The 15,642-nt window shown below is 39.8% G+C and overlaps 1 long non-coding RNA gene across 1 annotated transcript; it reads left to right on the plus strand.

Moving 5' to 3' along the window:
* Positions 1-8,290: 8,290 nt before the first annotated feature.
* On the plus strand, positions 8,291-10,371 carry LOC122432649. Its single transcript, XR_006266914.1, has 3 exons — positions 8,291-8,413; positions 9,073-9,164; positions 9,381-10,371. It is a non-coding gene; the product is annotated as an uncharacterized LOC122432649 (long non-coding RNA).
* Positions 10,372-15,642: the final 5,271 nt, after the last annotated feature.

Raw genomic sequence — 15,642 nt, forward strand, 5'->3', positions numbered from 1 at the left:
ACTTGCTTCCCCTATAACACCTACTCATATCCCGAGGAAGTAGGGGGCATTTCATACTTTTTGAGAATATTGCCCTAAACCATCCATCAAATATTCTGGATAAATCGTACTGTATAAGGAGTTACACTCAAGCCCCTGCCCTTGCTATATATCCTTAGTATTGATACCATTTACACCGTTATTTAGGAGATATTCATCAGGGGTAGGAACTTACACATTCTTTCTGTTAGGCAGTAATACTCGCATGGAGGAAGTCTGCATGTTTTAAGCCTTCCTAAATGAATCTGATGCAGCAAATAACAATACTGTCTAAATAAGAATTGTCTGTAGCCTGTTATCTCAACCTTGAAAAGAATTTAACTTGTTCAGTTTCTTGATAAGTAGAACTGGCCTAGATTTCTTAGGTACACAGGGACTGTTACCCTCCCATTTTAATCGGAGAAATGTTAGAAGAAACTACTTTTAATAATCTTGTATCCATTTCTGGAAAAATGTGGACAAAGGGCTAGTAATACTGAAGATCTGAACTGAAGCTGCCTTTTGTATTACCACATGGCTCAGATAGCCGTGAGAGCTGAACTCTGGCCCCTTACAAAACATTAAGCAGAGAGTTCCCTGTGCTATAGAGCAGATTCTTGTTGGTTATTTTACATATAGCAGTGTGAACATGTCAGTCATACTCCCAATCTATAGTATGTTTTCTATTTCTTTTTACATACCATCATAAGAAGGTTCCTTTCACATTAGGAGCAGATGAACAGGTCTGCTTTTCCACAGGTCTGACTCCTCTCCCATGATAGGGGGCAAAGCCTTGTTTGCAGTATCAAAAGTTATTTTGCTGCTGAGCTAAGTTCAACCGTGGTGTGCACAGCATGTCATAAATTATGCACTGATTATATGGCTGAGTTCACTATCCCCCTTCTTAAACTATGCGGTCGTTCCCAAACAATTAGCACTTAATTATGTTCCTATCTTGTTTCTTAATTGTTCCACATGTTGGGATTTTATTTCTCCACCACACCACATGCCTCTGGATGGCAGAGGTCAGGACTTAAACATTTTGGAACTCCCAACACAGCAATCCCAAGTCTGTCCTAATGCATGCTGTTGCTGGCAGGCTTGGTGTTTTAAGAGAATGTTGGTAAAACAAGTATCAACTAATTCTCGAAAAACAGGCAATTTCTCTGTGGTACAAAGCGTATGTGCTCATTATCTGGCAAACCAATGATGAAATCGCTGGGTAAGAGTTAAAAGATAAGGAAAGTAGCTTCTCAGCCTTGTAAAGTCACAGCCCCAGGTATGTTTCAAGGAAACCACTGGATTGTGTGTATCAGACTCATCGATCTTTCTGCTATAAACAGCTAAATCCACTCTTAATTCTGTCTCTCAGACGCCCCTTCTGTGCTTCATTGTTGAATATTCTCCCTCTCACTGACAACTTTTCTGCAGGTATGTTTATAGCATTCATCGGCTTTCATTATCCATCTGCTTTTCTAGCTCCTTGAAGATCTTCTGATTCCTAATTCAGAGACAGAGGAGAAAAAGCAGGGTTGTCAGAGCCAGGCAGACCTCAGTCCTAACCTAGGCTCTGACCATTGGCTGGCTGTACGTGTCTTAGCCATTCTGAGCTTATGTCTTCAACTATTAAAAAATAGGAATATTAATATTACATCTCAGGGTTAATTGTGACAATCGAAAGAAATGCGATTCTCATCTAGATTCTAATCGAGTTGGTACCCAACAAACGTGATTCCCTCACTTTCTATCTCTGTGAAAACATAATACAAGATAATATTGTATTGATGATAACTAACAGTTCATTTCTACTATGTCACTAGTACTATGCTAGAAACCTGAGTCTTGTGGAGTATGCACTGTTGAATTCAACATTATCACTTAATCCTGTTTCTTCTCCTTTCTGCTGTCCTATGTAAGCCTTTGTTTTCTGTGAAGCTAGAGATTTTCGGTAGCTCAGAGAGCTCTTGATGCTGATGAAACATGATGAACATTCAGTTCTTATCTTGTAATTACGAAACCTCTCATCTCACCAACTGGATTCTTTCTGAAGCACCCTTTCCATTATCTCTCTGCTCTCATCGTGAGTTTATAACGGCTCTTCAGTCTACATCATATTGAGGGATTAACCCCCAATTCCCCAGCCCCACAGTCAGCCCTCCAACCAAAGTCATTGTGTTTTGGGTCATGCCCAGCGGCATGTGGGATCTTAGTTCCCCAGTCAGGGATCAAACTCGCGTCCCTTGCATTGGAAGCGAAGAGTCTTAACCACTGGACAACCAGGGAAGTGCCCCAACCAGCATCTTATTAGGAGAGTCCACCTCCTCTTTCTAACTCTCCACTTGAGATCTCTCTCCATCCTGCCACTTCTGGTCATGGACACATCCATATCTCATTCCTGATTTATTTTATGTAAACTTGGTTTATGCATTTCCTCTGTTCCAACAAGAATTCTTTCCTCACCTTCCTTCATCTAAATCCTACACTTCCTTTAAGGTCAAATTTTAAGTCCACAGAACCTTCCAAAGTCAACCAAACTTCAAAACTATATAAATAATATTTATTTTGCTTCGAAAGAGCTTTTTCCCAGGTTACATCTCCTCAAACACTACAAAGTATAATCCTTCAAGGAAAAGGAAATTATATTCGACTACTCTAATGTTTCTCTCCAACTCTGAGCCTATTCAGACCTAGTGGAAACAGTAGGCACTTAAAAAGTACAGAAGTAAATCACTGTTACAATGATCAGTAAGCCCTGGGACTCTCCACCACAAAAACTTTTTGAACACCAAAAAATTTCAACTCTAGTCTGTGAAGAAACTTCTGTTTAGTTGGTATATAGTAAATGTAGGGTTAGTTTTGTTTTAAAGTGCATGAGTATTTAAAAGCCAGCCTACTCAAGAAGATTCTGAGTTTGCAATCAAAGCTACATAAAGGATGAAAAAAACTGTGGATAGTTTAATAAGAATCATGTAGTGAAGAAAGGAGATAATTATACCTAGAGTTTGGTCTCCAGATGATTGAATGATTATTTTCCTGAATGTGACCTTTTTGTCTTTGGGAAGATAACATGATTTTGCGTATGAATATACACCTTGAGCAAGATAAGAGAATAACATCTAAGATTTTTTTTGTAAGCACCACCATTGTTCCTCGTATCTTAAAAAAGCATGTATCATTCAAAGTATAAATACATTATATAATTTATTTTTAATATAATTATAAAGCACAGTATCATATAGCATACCCTCTTATGCGTGCTGACTTGTATAAGTTTATGGGACAACAGTTAATGAATATCTGGTAAGAGATTAAAGAAAACAAAATAGTTGTTACCTGGAATCTTCCTGGAGCTCACTATTTCAGGTATATATATATATTTTTTCAGATTATTTTCCCTTATAGATTTTTACAAAATATTCATTATAGATCTCTGTGCTATACAGTAGGTCCTTGTTGGTTATCTCTGTTATATAGAGTAGTATGTGTGTGTTAATCCCCAAATCTTAATTTATTCCCACTCCCGCCCCAGAATTTTTATTTTCATTTTATTTATTTATAGGAACTCCTCTTATCTTTTTTTTTTTTTTAATTTTGGCCACACCTGGGGGGAGGTGGACGCTAGTTCCCTGAACCAGGGATCGAACCCTGTGCCCCCTGCATTGGAAGGTGGCGTCATAACCTTTGGACCACCAAGGAAGTCCCTCGGGCTTTTTATTTTGAAATGACTATCTTCTAGCTGCAAAGAGTTGGCATTTTGCCACCAGCCTGTCTTAACCCTCAAAAGCTATTCTAATGCTTATCTTGTCTCCTAGACTCAACATTTTTCTCTTTTCAGATATCATTGCCAAGAAGCCCTCAATTTCAAACGAGTCAGTGACCCAGTAAATTACCTAATGCAGCCTGTAGCTCCAATCAGCAATCGCTGGTACAGGCTCAGAATACTCAAGTGGAAAATATCATTTGGGGCAGGTGACAACCAAGGACTTGGAAATGAGGGAAATAACAAAACTTCCAAGGGATCCGAAAGAGAAATATGCAAATCTCTTTGATGACTCTCAGGCTGGTTGAAGACCCCAGCAATACAAGACAAGGTGTTTGCTTTTCTGAACAGGAGTCAGAAACACTGTTTCTTAGCAGAGATGGCTCAAAACAGCAGTCAGATCAGAAAGGTTCACAGTGGTGGTATCATTCATGAACCAGATGCAGAGTCTTTACTTGGCAGGTGTCCCCATCAGTTAAAAAGATGAATGAATCAGGCAATTAAAGCCTTATGTCATAAACATTTGAATCATAACTTCCTTTTCTCTGAATCTATGTTAATCAAAAACTATTCTATGATTTGGTTTCTCAAATCCACAGAGGAAATAAGAGCTACATGAACTCTAGACCTAACTGTCAGTAATATGTCTTACTGAAATGAATACATTCAAATTTTGATTAATATCATTCAATGCCTTGTCAGGCTTTTCCCCCAAATCTGATCAAACCTGGCACACTGACTCAGTTTAGTTTCTAAATTCCAAAAAGCTGTGGGCTGCCTTGAAAATTCATTTGATCATTTCTTTATTCGATTGAATATTTTTGGAAGCTTCTTAAACCCCAACTACTGTGCTTAGGAATATTAGTTCAGTTCAGTCACTCAGTCATGTCCGACTCTTTGCGACCCCATGAATCGCAGCACACCAGGCCTCCCTGTCCATTACCAACTCCCAGAGTTTACCCAAACTCATGTCCATCGAGTCAGTGATGCCATCCAACCATCTCATTCTCTGTCATCCCCTTCTCCCTCCCAGCATCAGGGTCTTTTCAAATGAGTCAACCCTTCGCATGACGTGGCCAAAGTGTTGGAGTTTCAGCTTCAGCATCAGTCCTTCCAAGGAACACCCAGGACTGATCTCCTTTAGGATGGACTGGTTGGATCTCCTTGCAGTCCAAGGGACTCTCAAGAGTCTTCTCCAACACCATTGTTCAAAAGTATCAATTCTTTGGCACTCAGCTTTCTTTATAATCCAACTCTCACATGCATACATGACCACTGGCAAAACCATAGCCTTGACTAGACGAACCATTGTTGGCGAAGTAATGTCTCTGCTTTTTAATATGCTATCTAGGTTGGTCATAACTTTCCTTCCAAGGAGTAAGCGTCTTTTAATTTCATGGCTGCAATCACCGTCTGCAGTGATTTTGGAGCCCCAAAAAACAAAGCCTGCCACTATTTCTACTGTTTCTCCATCTATTTGCCTTGAAGTGATAGGACTGGATGCCATGATCTTAGTTTTCTGAATGTTGAGCTTTAAGCCAACTTTTTCACTCTCCTCGTTCACTTTCATCAAGAAGCTCTTTAGTTCTTCACTTTCTGCCATAAGGGTGGTATCATCTGCATATCTGAGGTTATTGATATTTTTCCTGGCAATCTTGATTCCAGCTTGTGCTTCTTCCAGCCCAGCGTTTCTCATGATGTACTTTGCATATAGGTAAAATAAGCAGGGTGACAATGTACAGCCTAGACATACTCCTTTTCCTATTTGGAACCAGTCTGTTGTTCCATGTCCAGTTCTAACTGTTGCTTCCTGCATACAGGTTTCTCAAAAGGCAGGTCAGATGGTCATGTATTCCCATCTCTTTCAGAATTTTCCACAGTTGATTGTGATCCACACTGTCAAAGGCTTTGGCATCGTCAGTAAAGCAAAAATATAAGTTTTTCTGGAACTCTCTTGCTTTTTCAATGATCCAGCAGATGTTGGCAATTTGATCTCTGGTTCCTCTGCCTTTTCTAAAACCAGCTTGAACATCTGCTTAGGAATATAGCTTTGAGCAAAATTGGTGTTATCCTGACAAAGAACTTTTAAGCCAATAGGTATAGTAACACATGACAGGGGTTTCTTGGTAGCAATGCTTTCTAAAAAAAGAAAAATTTTGAGTCTAGAAGAAATGATTAGATTCAGGAAGGCTTTCTGGAGTAAACAATACCTAAATAGAGACTGGAATTATGAATTAGAAAATCACAGAGGAAAAGAGGGAAGGAGAAGCCAGATGAGGGCAACCGAGAGAAGTTGTTAGGTGGGGCATTTTATTTAAAAAAATTTTTTTAATCTGAATTTTTTAATCGAAGTATAGCTGATTTATAGCGTTGTTTTAGTTTCTGGTGCACAGCAAAGTGAATGGAACATCATTTGCAGCTCCATGAATGGACCTAGAGATGTCCATACTAAGCGAAGTTAACCCAGAAAGAGAAAAACAAATACCATTTATTAGTGCATATATGGAATCTAGAAAAATGGTACAGATAAACTTATTTGCAGCGCAGGAATAGAGATACATATGTAGAGAATGGACACATGGACTCGAGGGGGAAGGGGAGGGTGGGATGAACTGGGAGAGTAGCATTGATGTATATACACCACCATGTACAAAAAGTTGCTAAGTCGTGTCCAACTCTTGCTACCTGATGGACTGTAGCCTGCCAGGCTCCTCTGTCCATGGGATTTTCCAGGCAAGAATACTGGAGTGGGTTGCCATTTCCTTCTCCAGGGGATCTTCCCGACCCAGGGATCAAACCCGGGTCTCCTGCACTGCAGGCAGATTCTTTACTGACTGAGCCACCAGGGCATTCCCAGGAGGGGACATGTGTATACATACAGCTGAGACACTTTGTTGTATAGCAGAAGCTCACACCGCATTTCTCTTCTCACCTTTATAGCCAGATTTCTTGATGGATGTGTATAGATCGGCTGCCATCACGTCCATGAAGCTTATGTCAGCATCTGCAGGGCCCTTGATTTTATTTCATACTCGTTTTACCCCATTTAGGAGTACCGTTGACACAAGAGCTATTTCTTTTAACACTGTCATCCTTTAGCATTAATTATCAGGACTCCTTGAGTCTTTATCCTTAGCGCTGTTCTCTTTCCCTACTCTTCTGGGTAAATCTCAGCTTTGCCAATATCTTTAATCACTCTCTATATGCCAATGACCCCCAAATTGACTTCTCCAAGCCTCTCTTCTCAACTCTAGATTTACTTCTCCACTGGAATATCACGAACATTTCTCAAGTTCAACATGTCGAAGACCGAGTTTGTTGTCTTCCTGCTCAAAGCAGATCCATTTCCTGTGTTTTCTACCTTCGTGATTGGAATCACCCAGCAGGTTACACAAGCAAGAACCTACAAGTCATCCTCAATCTGTCACTTGTCATTATCTTCCAAATGTAATACAACACACTTCCACTAAACTCCTAAATAGTGGATTTTCCCTCCAGGCTCAAACACTAGTCTAAACAACATCTAAGGAACCTTGGTGAAACCAGGTAGCATACACATTTTTTGAGGTCTCCTTCTCTCAAAAATACCCTTTAATCATCCCTTTAACTAGTATGCTAATGGTTATCGGTTTCCATAGGATCTAAGAATGAACCATGGGATAACCGTCAAGTCATTGCCTAATGACTTTATATTATGAACATTTATATATGAGTACTTAAATTATGAGCAGAATGAAAAATTATAAGCCTATAATAGCTAAATCCTCGCATTATTCATTGGTTACATTCTATTTAAATTCTGAATAAGGCTGACATTTGAAAAAATGAGAATATAAGGGACAACAATTCATTATTAAGTGGTAAGTGGTATGAATTGTAAAAGATGAAAATAGGCTGAAAATTGTACACAGAGCAGATTTTTTTTTAAAGGAAAGCACCAATAAACAGAATTTGAGTGCAATAGCTTATTTTACATATTCTCAATTTAACACTGAGAAACGTAAATACTAAATGAAAACTTAGTAGAAAGCAAATTCAAAGGAGAAAAAAAAATATTTTCAAAAGGGCTTCGTCAGGCAATGCTAGTACAACATACAGCAGTGAAAACAATTAAATTAATCTTTTCCAATCTCAAAGTGCTCTCTTGGAGACAAGCTATCAAATGTAAGGAGTATTTTTAACACGAAAAAACCCTCTCTGTCTCCAAAGTACAGCCTGGCGACCAAACACTCTCCAACATTGCACGGAATGGCCAACCCTGAGTAACCATGACAACAGCCTCTGAAAAGGTTAGCACCGTGCTTCTTAGGAAAAAAAATGTAGTTCAAGGTCAAACTCTATGTTTGTGAAGAAGCCAAGATCCTATTCCTCTCACAAAGTTGTCATCCAACAGCTGCCAAAATTTGAGCCTCCCTTGGCCAAATGGCTCTGCTGGCTTCCTTCCGTGGGTCCCACCAGTAGTGCCTTTGTCTCTCCTTTCTGTCTTAGATAAGCGGGGTTCCTCCATTTCCAGGAAAGTTCAGAGTTGGGGTGGCAGCCTTGAAACCCTCTCAATTCCTCCATCCTGGGTCCTGGTTCAGGGTGAACAGGCTCTGGCTGCAGCCCTTCTTCCTGAAGGATCAAATCTACCAAGAGGTAAGGAGGAACTATCTCCTATGAGTCCTTCCAAGTCATCTTCTGTATCTGTGGTCTCTAAATGGACCTCCCTATCAAAAAATGTTTTGAGCATGTATCCCCAATATGTTCAAGTTGACCCTTGAACAAGTAGGTTTGAACTGCAAGTGTTCACTTAAATGTGGAATTTTTTCAACAAATACATGCTACCTGATCCCTGGTGGAGTCCCTGGAGGCAGACTAGTGACTGGAAAGTTATCCAGGGATTTTCGACTGAGTGGAAGGTGGGCAGAGGCTTCCCAGGTGGCGCTAGTGGTAAAGAGCCTGCCTGCCAATGCAGGAGACATAAGAGGTGCATGTTCGATCCCTGGGTTGGGAAGATGCCCTGGAGAAGGGCATGGCAACCCACTCCAGTATTCTTGCCTGGAGAATCCCATGGACAGGGGAGTCTGGTGGGCTATAATCCATAGGGTCGCAGAGTTGGATGTGATGGAAGAGACTTAGCAGGCATGGAGGGGAGTGGTTACACCTCTGATCCCAAGTTGCTCAAGGATTAATCATATTTATTTTAAAATTATGGATACGATCCTATGCTAACTGTTATATATTAAACTTTAGTGAAGCTTAACGTTTTCCTTTTTTAGAAAATGGAGAGCTAATATTTTCTTCCTACTCTTCAGCAGACCGTGTTACACACCTCACACAATGCTTATGCTGCTCTTTGAAGATCTTTGGTGCTCATGTTCGCCAGAGTTAACATTCTGAAATTCAGGTAAATCTCTCCCTGCTTAAAATCCTTCAGCAGCACCACACTCAGGGTAAAGTCCAAATTCCTTGACATGCATTTGAGAGCCAGTGTGGCTCTGATCTTTACCCTTCCATAATTTAGAAATATACCCCCTTGCCTTCTCTCTACAGCCTTTTTTCGCCCCCTTCCAGCACTTTGCTCAGACTGTCCCCTCTCTATTGAAATTGTTTCTCCCCACAGTCTTCAGGGAAAACTGCTACTTCCAGAAAATTCCAAGGACTCCCCTCCTTCACCCACCAGCTCGTCAGGATTCAGAGCCCCCTACGCCGCAGGGTTGTTCTCTATGCAATGTCCCCCAGAACCCATTGCAATTATGAACTCACCAGTGAGCTCGCTGAAGGTTGGAATAGATTTCTAAGTAAAAGGTTTGGGTATAGAGAAAAGCAAAAATCTTTCTGGTTTGAGATGGTGTTTTATATCAGGTGTTTTACTCCATCCCGGGATGGGGTGAAAGATTTCCCATTGTTGATTTTCCCTTGTTGATTTTCAGGACTTTCTAAAATAGTTAAGATATGAATACTACAAACATTTTCTTCTAATCTGTGACCTGTTTTATTTTTGATGTTCTTTGTTGAACCAAGGACTTTAATTTTGATGTCACCAATTCTATTGATTTTTTTTGACTTACGGTTTATACTCTTGGGGATTTAAGAAATTTTTTCTCATCTTGAAATCACAAAGACTTCTCTTATTTGGTTAACTGTATAGCTTTTATCATTTACACCTAGAACTAAGGTTACAACACAATTTCACTTATAGATCCCTTTTGTTTTCTATGCAATATTGCTGCCGCATATACCAATTTCTCAGCCCTAGTTTCATTCTGTCTTAATAGTCTAAATACTGAAGGCTTCTTCTGTCTCAGGAGAAGAATAGTCAGAGACAAGTCATGCATGGCCAGGCTTAGAGGCAATGAACTGTCCCTGTCTTTCAGAGTGAGCTCCTGACCCTTAAAAATAAACAGCTGGCTTTAATAACAGTGATGAAATCCAATTAGAACTTTTCCTCTCATTTGGGACACTGGGAGGACGGCCCACTCTATTTTCATAGTAAAGGCACTAAGTAAGACATGCTTACTAGGTGAAAAAGTTTTGCAGAGATTAAACATAATGGAAAAGAATATTTTAAAATACGTATGCATATATATATGTATAACCAAATCACATCGCTGTACAGCAGAAATTAATACAACATTATAAATCAATTCTACTTTAAAAAATAAATAAATCTAAGCTCTGTAGAATTAAAAAAAAAGTTTTGCAGAACCTCAAATACATTGTACTCCTTTCTTTGTTACAAGTTCTATTAATCATCTCTGGGGAATGGTACAGCCCAGGCCTTGAATCATCATGTTCTTAGAACTTTAGCAACACTTTATGAAGCCATGGTTTTTCCTGATGAAGGAGAGGGTGGCAGATGGCAAAGGGCTTAGAAGCCCCTGTAAGAAGTTTGACGTGGGTTCCTTGGCATATACTACCTTCTTTTTCCCTCATGCAGTGGGACATCTAGTCAATATTTTAAAGATACAGCAAATTCTTGTATTTGGCGATATTGGGTGCAATATTCCTAAGATACAGCAAGTCCTTGTATTTGGCCTTTCCCATGGGAAAACAAAAAATGGGAGCTTATGTCTTTTTGTCTTAGCAATATCATAGGACTGATATAAATAAAATAATGACACTCAATCCACTCATGAGAATAGTGCCCAGCAAGCCACTGTTCACAAATATGAAGCAGATGCTTCTTCATACTTCATACTAGATAAGATTGTTTCAGTTCTGTTGAATCTTGATAAAAATGGTTTTCAAACTAAACTAGCTTCCAACTTGTCACAGCTCGTTGAGTCCAAAGATGACAATTCTGGTCCTCATGAATTTGACCTAAGCCTTATATTTTGATACATGCTAATTTTCTTCAGCCAAAAAAAGAAAAAAGAAAAGCCTTTAGAAGGGCACTGTTGGCAACTTGATTAGGTTTGATTTAATTGGTGCAGACACTTGCTTGACCCCAACTTGGAATCGCCTGGTCTTTTCAGAATGTCTGGCAATGAGCTGACAGGGTACCCACTGTCCCCACAAGACAGGTAGGTGTCTTTTCTGAAGCTCAGTGAATAGGATTGCAGGCATGGGAGTATAGACTCTAAAACACACTCAGTTACAGACTTAATGTAACTAGAAGTGCAAGGATGGGGACTTCCCTGGTGGTCCAGTGCTTGAGACTGCTCTTCCTACACAGTGCCATGCAACGTGGCCAAGAAAATAAAGTTAAAAAAAGAACAAGGATGAACTGACCCTGTGGGTGTATATCTGGGTATTGTAACTCTCCAGGAGGAGCTTGTTTCTTAGCCGGAGTTTGGGCTCTGTAAGTGTTATTAAGCCGTAAAGCTTGGGGGTTAGCTTTCTGTCTGGTTCTCTCTTAAGAATTCTCCAGCTATTACCAATTCTTTTCCTTCCTAAGACTTACAAATTTTATATTCACCAGGACCCACGTTTATAAGCATGTATGAACAAGTCTGGTCATTCCTGAGGTCATTTATACCCAATACCCAGTCCTCTGTCCTAACAGGAGAAATCTTAGCTTGTCATGTCTAATACTTACTAGAGTCTCCCATGTCATCCTACTGTCCATAGACAGAAGTGAATATATATTTTATATTAAATATTTTCCCTTACTAATAAAATATTTAATTTGTACTCATGGGTGGCTGAAGGTTTTCTGGGTTTTATCTATACAATTCCACCATCAATCATTTGAAAATGTGCTATCCAATAGGGTAGCCTGTAGTCTCATGTGGCCATTGAGTGCGTGTGATGGGAATGGTCCAAACTGAGATGTGCTTAAAACATAAAGTACACACCAGATTGGGAAGACTCGGTATAAAAAAGGAGGGTAAAATATCTCATAATGGTTTTTATATTGATTACAGGTACAAATGGTAATACCTTGGATGCACTGGATTAAATAAAATATATTGTTAAAATTGATCTTAGCTCTTTCTTTTTACTTTTTCAAATGTGGCTCCTAGAAAATTTAGAGTTAGTTTTGTGGCTCCCATATTTCTAGTAGACAGCACTGATCTAGAAGCTGGCTTTGGGTCTCTTGGCATCAATTCCTCGCCCCATTCCCTCAGTCAGAACACTTGATCTCATCTGCACTTGTGTGAGTTCTTTCATGTGGCTTAATCACCTCCGTCAAACATTGTCCAAGCAAGCAACTGGGCATTAGTAAAGATTAGAGCCGATGACGAGCTTCTGGTTACAGCCTTCCTGGCAAGAGATGCCAGCTGCATAAGAAGTTACTGAATGTGCTGTAAGTTATGTAACTTCCTACCAAGGGGACAAAGTGAAATTCCAGGACTTGTGCATGTTGGATTCCAAGGCATTCATTCTACGCGACCAGAAGTATGACTTTAGCCTATCGCAGAAAGTGTCACTGTCAGAAAGGTAACAGGAATAGGGGATCAAGGTGAAAAAAACTAAAAACCTCTTAACTGCACAATTCCAGGGTTAAAATTATATTTCCCCAGCCTCCATTAGCCTAGACAGTTGGATTTCTGAGGCTTTCAGTCATGACGCCTCTTTTTCATGGCTTGATCACTGGGAGTTTTTCTATACTTTGTCTTTCATTTAGTTGGAGAGAATTTTGTTTTATTTGACTCTTTCAGTGACTTGTAGAGTTATGAGTTCTTATAATATTCAAGTCAGTGAGTTAACACCAAATTATCTCCTCAAAGCAACACAAAAAAATAATGAATAGGGAAATGTATGTTTACCCATCCCCATTCAATTTTCCCCCCTAATAAACCACATAGTGTAAAATTTGAATCTACCTCTGTTTCCTAGGAGGAAAACTTATTTTATTTTATTATTTAACCTTTTATTATGGAATCTTTTAAACATACATAACAGAAAAGAGAATAATATAGAGTCCCCATATACCCGTCATGATGCAATTTCAACAGTTGTCACAATATTCCCAATCTTACATCATCTATCTCCCCATATACTTCTGTTTTTCTTTTTTTGAGCATTTTGAAGCAAATCTCAAACAATTTGTCTTTTTATAAATACTTCAATGTGCATGTCTAAGTGACAATTAAAAAGGACTTTGAAAAAAAACTGCTTTGACATAATCACTCTAAAAGATCAATAATCATTCCTTAGGGAAAAAAATTCTGTATTATATACGGTGGTGGATGTTAACTATTAATAGAGTTATTGTGGTGATTATTGCATCACAATATATGCAAATGTCAAACCACTACATTGTATATCTGAAACTAATAAAGTGATATATGGCAGTTATACCTCAGTTTAAAAAAAAAAAAAGAGTGATTTCCCTGGTCATCCAGTGGATAAGATTCTGGGCTCCCAATGTAGGGAGCTAGGTCAGGGAACTAGACCCCACATGCTGAAACTAAGAAGTCCACATACTACACTGAAGATAGCTCAAGCCAAAATTAAGCAGCAGTGCAGTCTAAGTAAATAAATATTTTTAAAAATTCCTTAATGTAGTCTAAATTCAGAACACATTTGAAATGCCCCACTTTTGGAGAAGGAAACGGCAACCCACTCCAGTATTCTTGCCTGGAAAACCCCATGGAGAGTGAAGCCTGGCAGGATAGAGTCCATAGGGTCGCAAAGGAAAAAAAAAAAAAAATGAAATGCCCCACTTTATCTTAAAAATGCCTTTTTTTTCATATTATTTTCTGAGTCAGGATCCAACCAAGTATCACACCTTACATTGATAGTTCTCTTTTATTGTATGGCCTTCTCTTTTCTACATGCTACGTACAGTATGTAAAAGAAATGGCTCATTTGACAAAAGACTCTCCTACAATCTACGCTGGCTGTTTCCTGGTGGCATAATTTGATTTGTTCTGCAAACTCGTGTATTTCCCATACGTGAAGTTAGGGTCAACTTTACGGTCAGGAGCCCTTTACACGAGGTGCTGTGTACTTGTTTTGGCATCACATTATGGGTCCATAATGGCTCATTGTTCCACTTTTACAAAGGCCAAGACCAACCATTATGGGCCAGATTGTCAGGCTGATGCCTCCTTTATGAAGTTTCTCACCAACGTTTCATTTAATGGTTTTGGCCTCCGTCAACAAAAGACCGATTTGTACTCAGATAACAAGGATAAGCAAGGCCAATGTTTTCAGCACAGAGCTGCATGAGGCGGCTTAGAGGTATCTGCAGGAATACTCTCCGCTAGAGTGCGGACTCCCTCCACAGCCTCTCTGTTCACTCATACCTTTGCCTGCCTCTGGATGCGTGTCCTTGTCAGAGTGTATCAGCAACATTATTTATGGTTGCCCCACCCATGGGATCTTAGTTCTCCCACCAGGGATCAAACACAAACCCCATGCGTTGGAAGTGCGGAGTCTTAACCACTGGGCCACCAGGGAAGTCCCATGAGTTATATTTTTAATTTTATGACCAGCTTTGTTTTTGTTTTTGTTTTTTTAAAGAGGCAGGTGACTTCCCTGGTGGTCCAGTGGCTAAGACCCCGAGGTACCAAGGCAGGGGGCCCAGGGTTCAATCCCCGGTCAGGGAATTAGGATTCCACATGCTGCAACTAAGAACTGTTGCAGCCAAATAAATATTGAAAAGAGACCGAAGAAGAGAAAGGGCTGTGGACATAGAAGACAGGGAGACAGAGGGAAGAAGAGGGTTGTTGGAATCCTGAAAAGTCCAGTGTTCATCAGACCTGACAACACCCCTTCAAATACAATCCAGTTAGGCTGGAAGGAACATGAATCTGTGAAAAAGAGTTCTCTTCAATTTCAGAGAGAGTATATAAAGAAAGTAGACTACCCTACTAAATAACTCAACCTGGTGATTGATAGCATAAAAGCATAAACTATTTTGAACTACAGAAGTGAGAATTTGAAATGCAGGATATCAAATCCTAAGACTTTTATGTCGTGAATTCAAGATGCAGGATTGCATGAACAAAAATAGATCTGAGATCATTATTCAAAGCAGCAGAAGATTCAGAGGGAGAGGCAGAAAGTTCCATAGAGGCTCTTTCTGATTTAGACAGAACTGCTGCTTATATGACTCTTGATTATCATGAAGGGAGGCCTGGCATCACCAAGAGATACAAAGGTTTTACTCTACAGATGGAACGGAAGTACCCCCAAAAGTGAGCCAAAAATGAGCAGAAACCCAGAGGATGTAGATTCATAGCCAGTCGTGAATAGCTCATCACAGAGAGAGTGCCTGCCGTCTTGACCTACGATTGTGTTTGTTGTTTTTGGGTCGCTCAATTATGTCCAACTCTTTGCGACCCCATGGACTAATATAGCCCTCCAGGCTTTTCTGTCCATGGGATTCTCCAGGCAAGAATACTGGAGTGGGTAACCATTCCCTTCTCCAGGGGATCTTCCTGACCCAGGGATGGAACCCTGGTCTCCAGCATTGCAGACAGATTCTC

The sequence above is a fragment of the Cervus canadensis genome, chromosome 31 (genome assembly GCF_019320065.1).
Source record: "Cervus canadensis isolate Bull #8, Minnesota chromosome 31, ASM1932006v1, whole genome shotgun sequence".
In the NCBI taxonomy this organism is placed as follows: domain Eukaryota; kingdom Metazoa; phylum Chordata; class Mammalia; order Artiodactyla; family Cervidae; genus Cervus; species Cervus canadensis.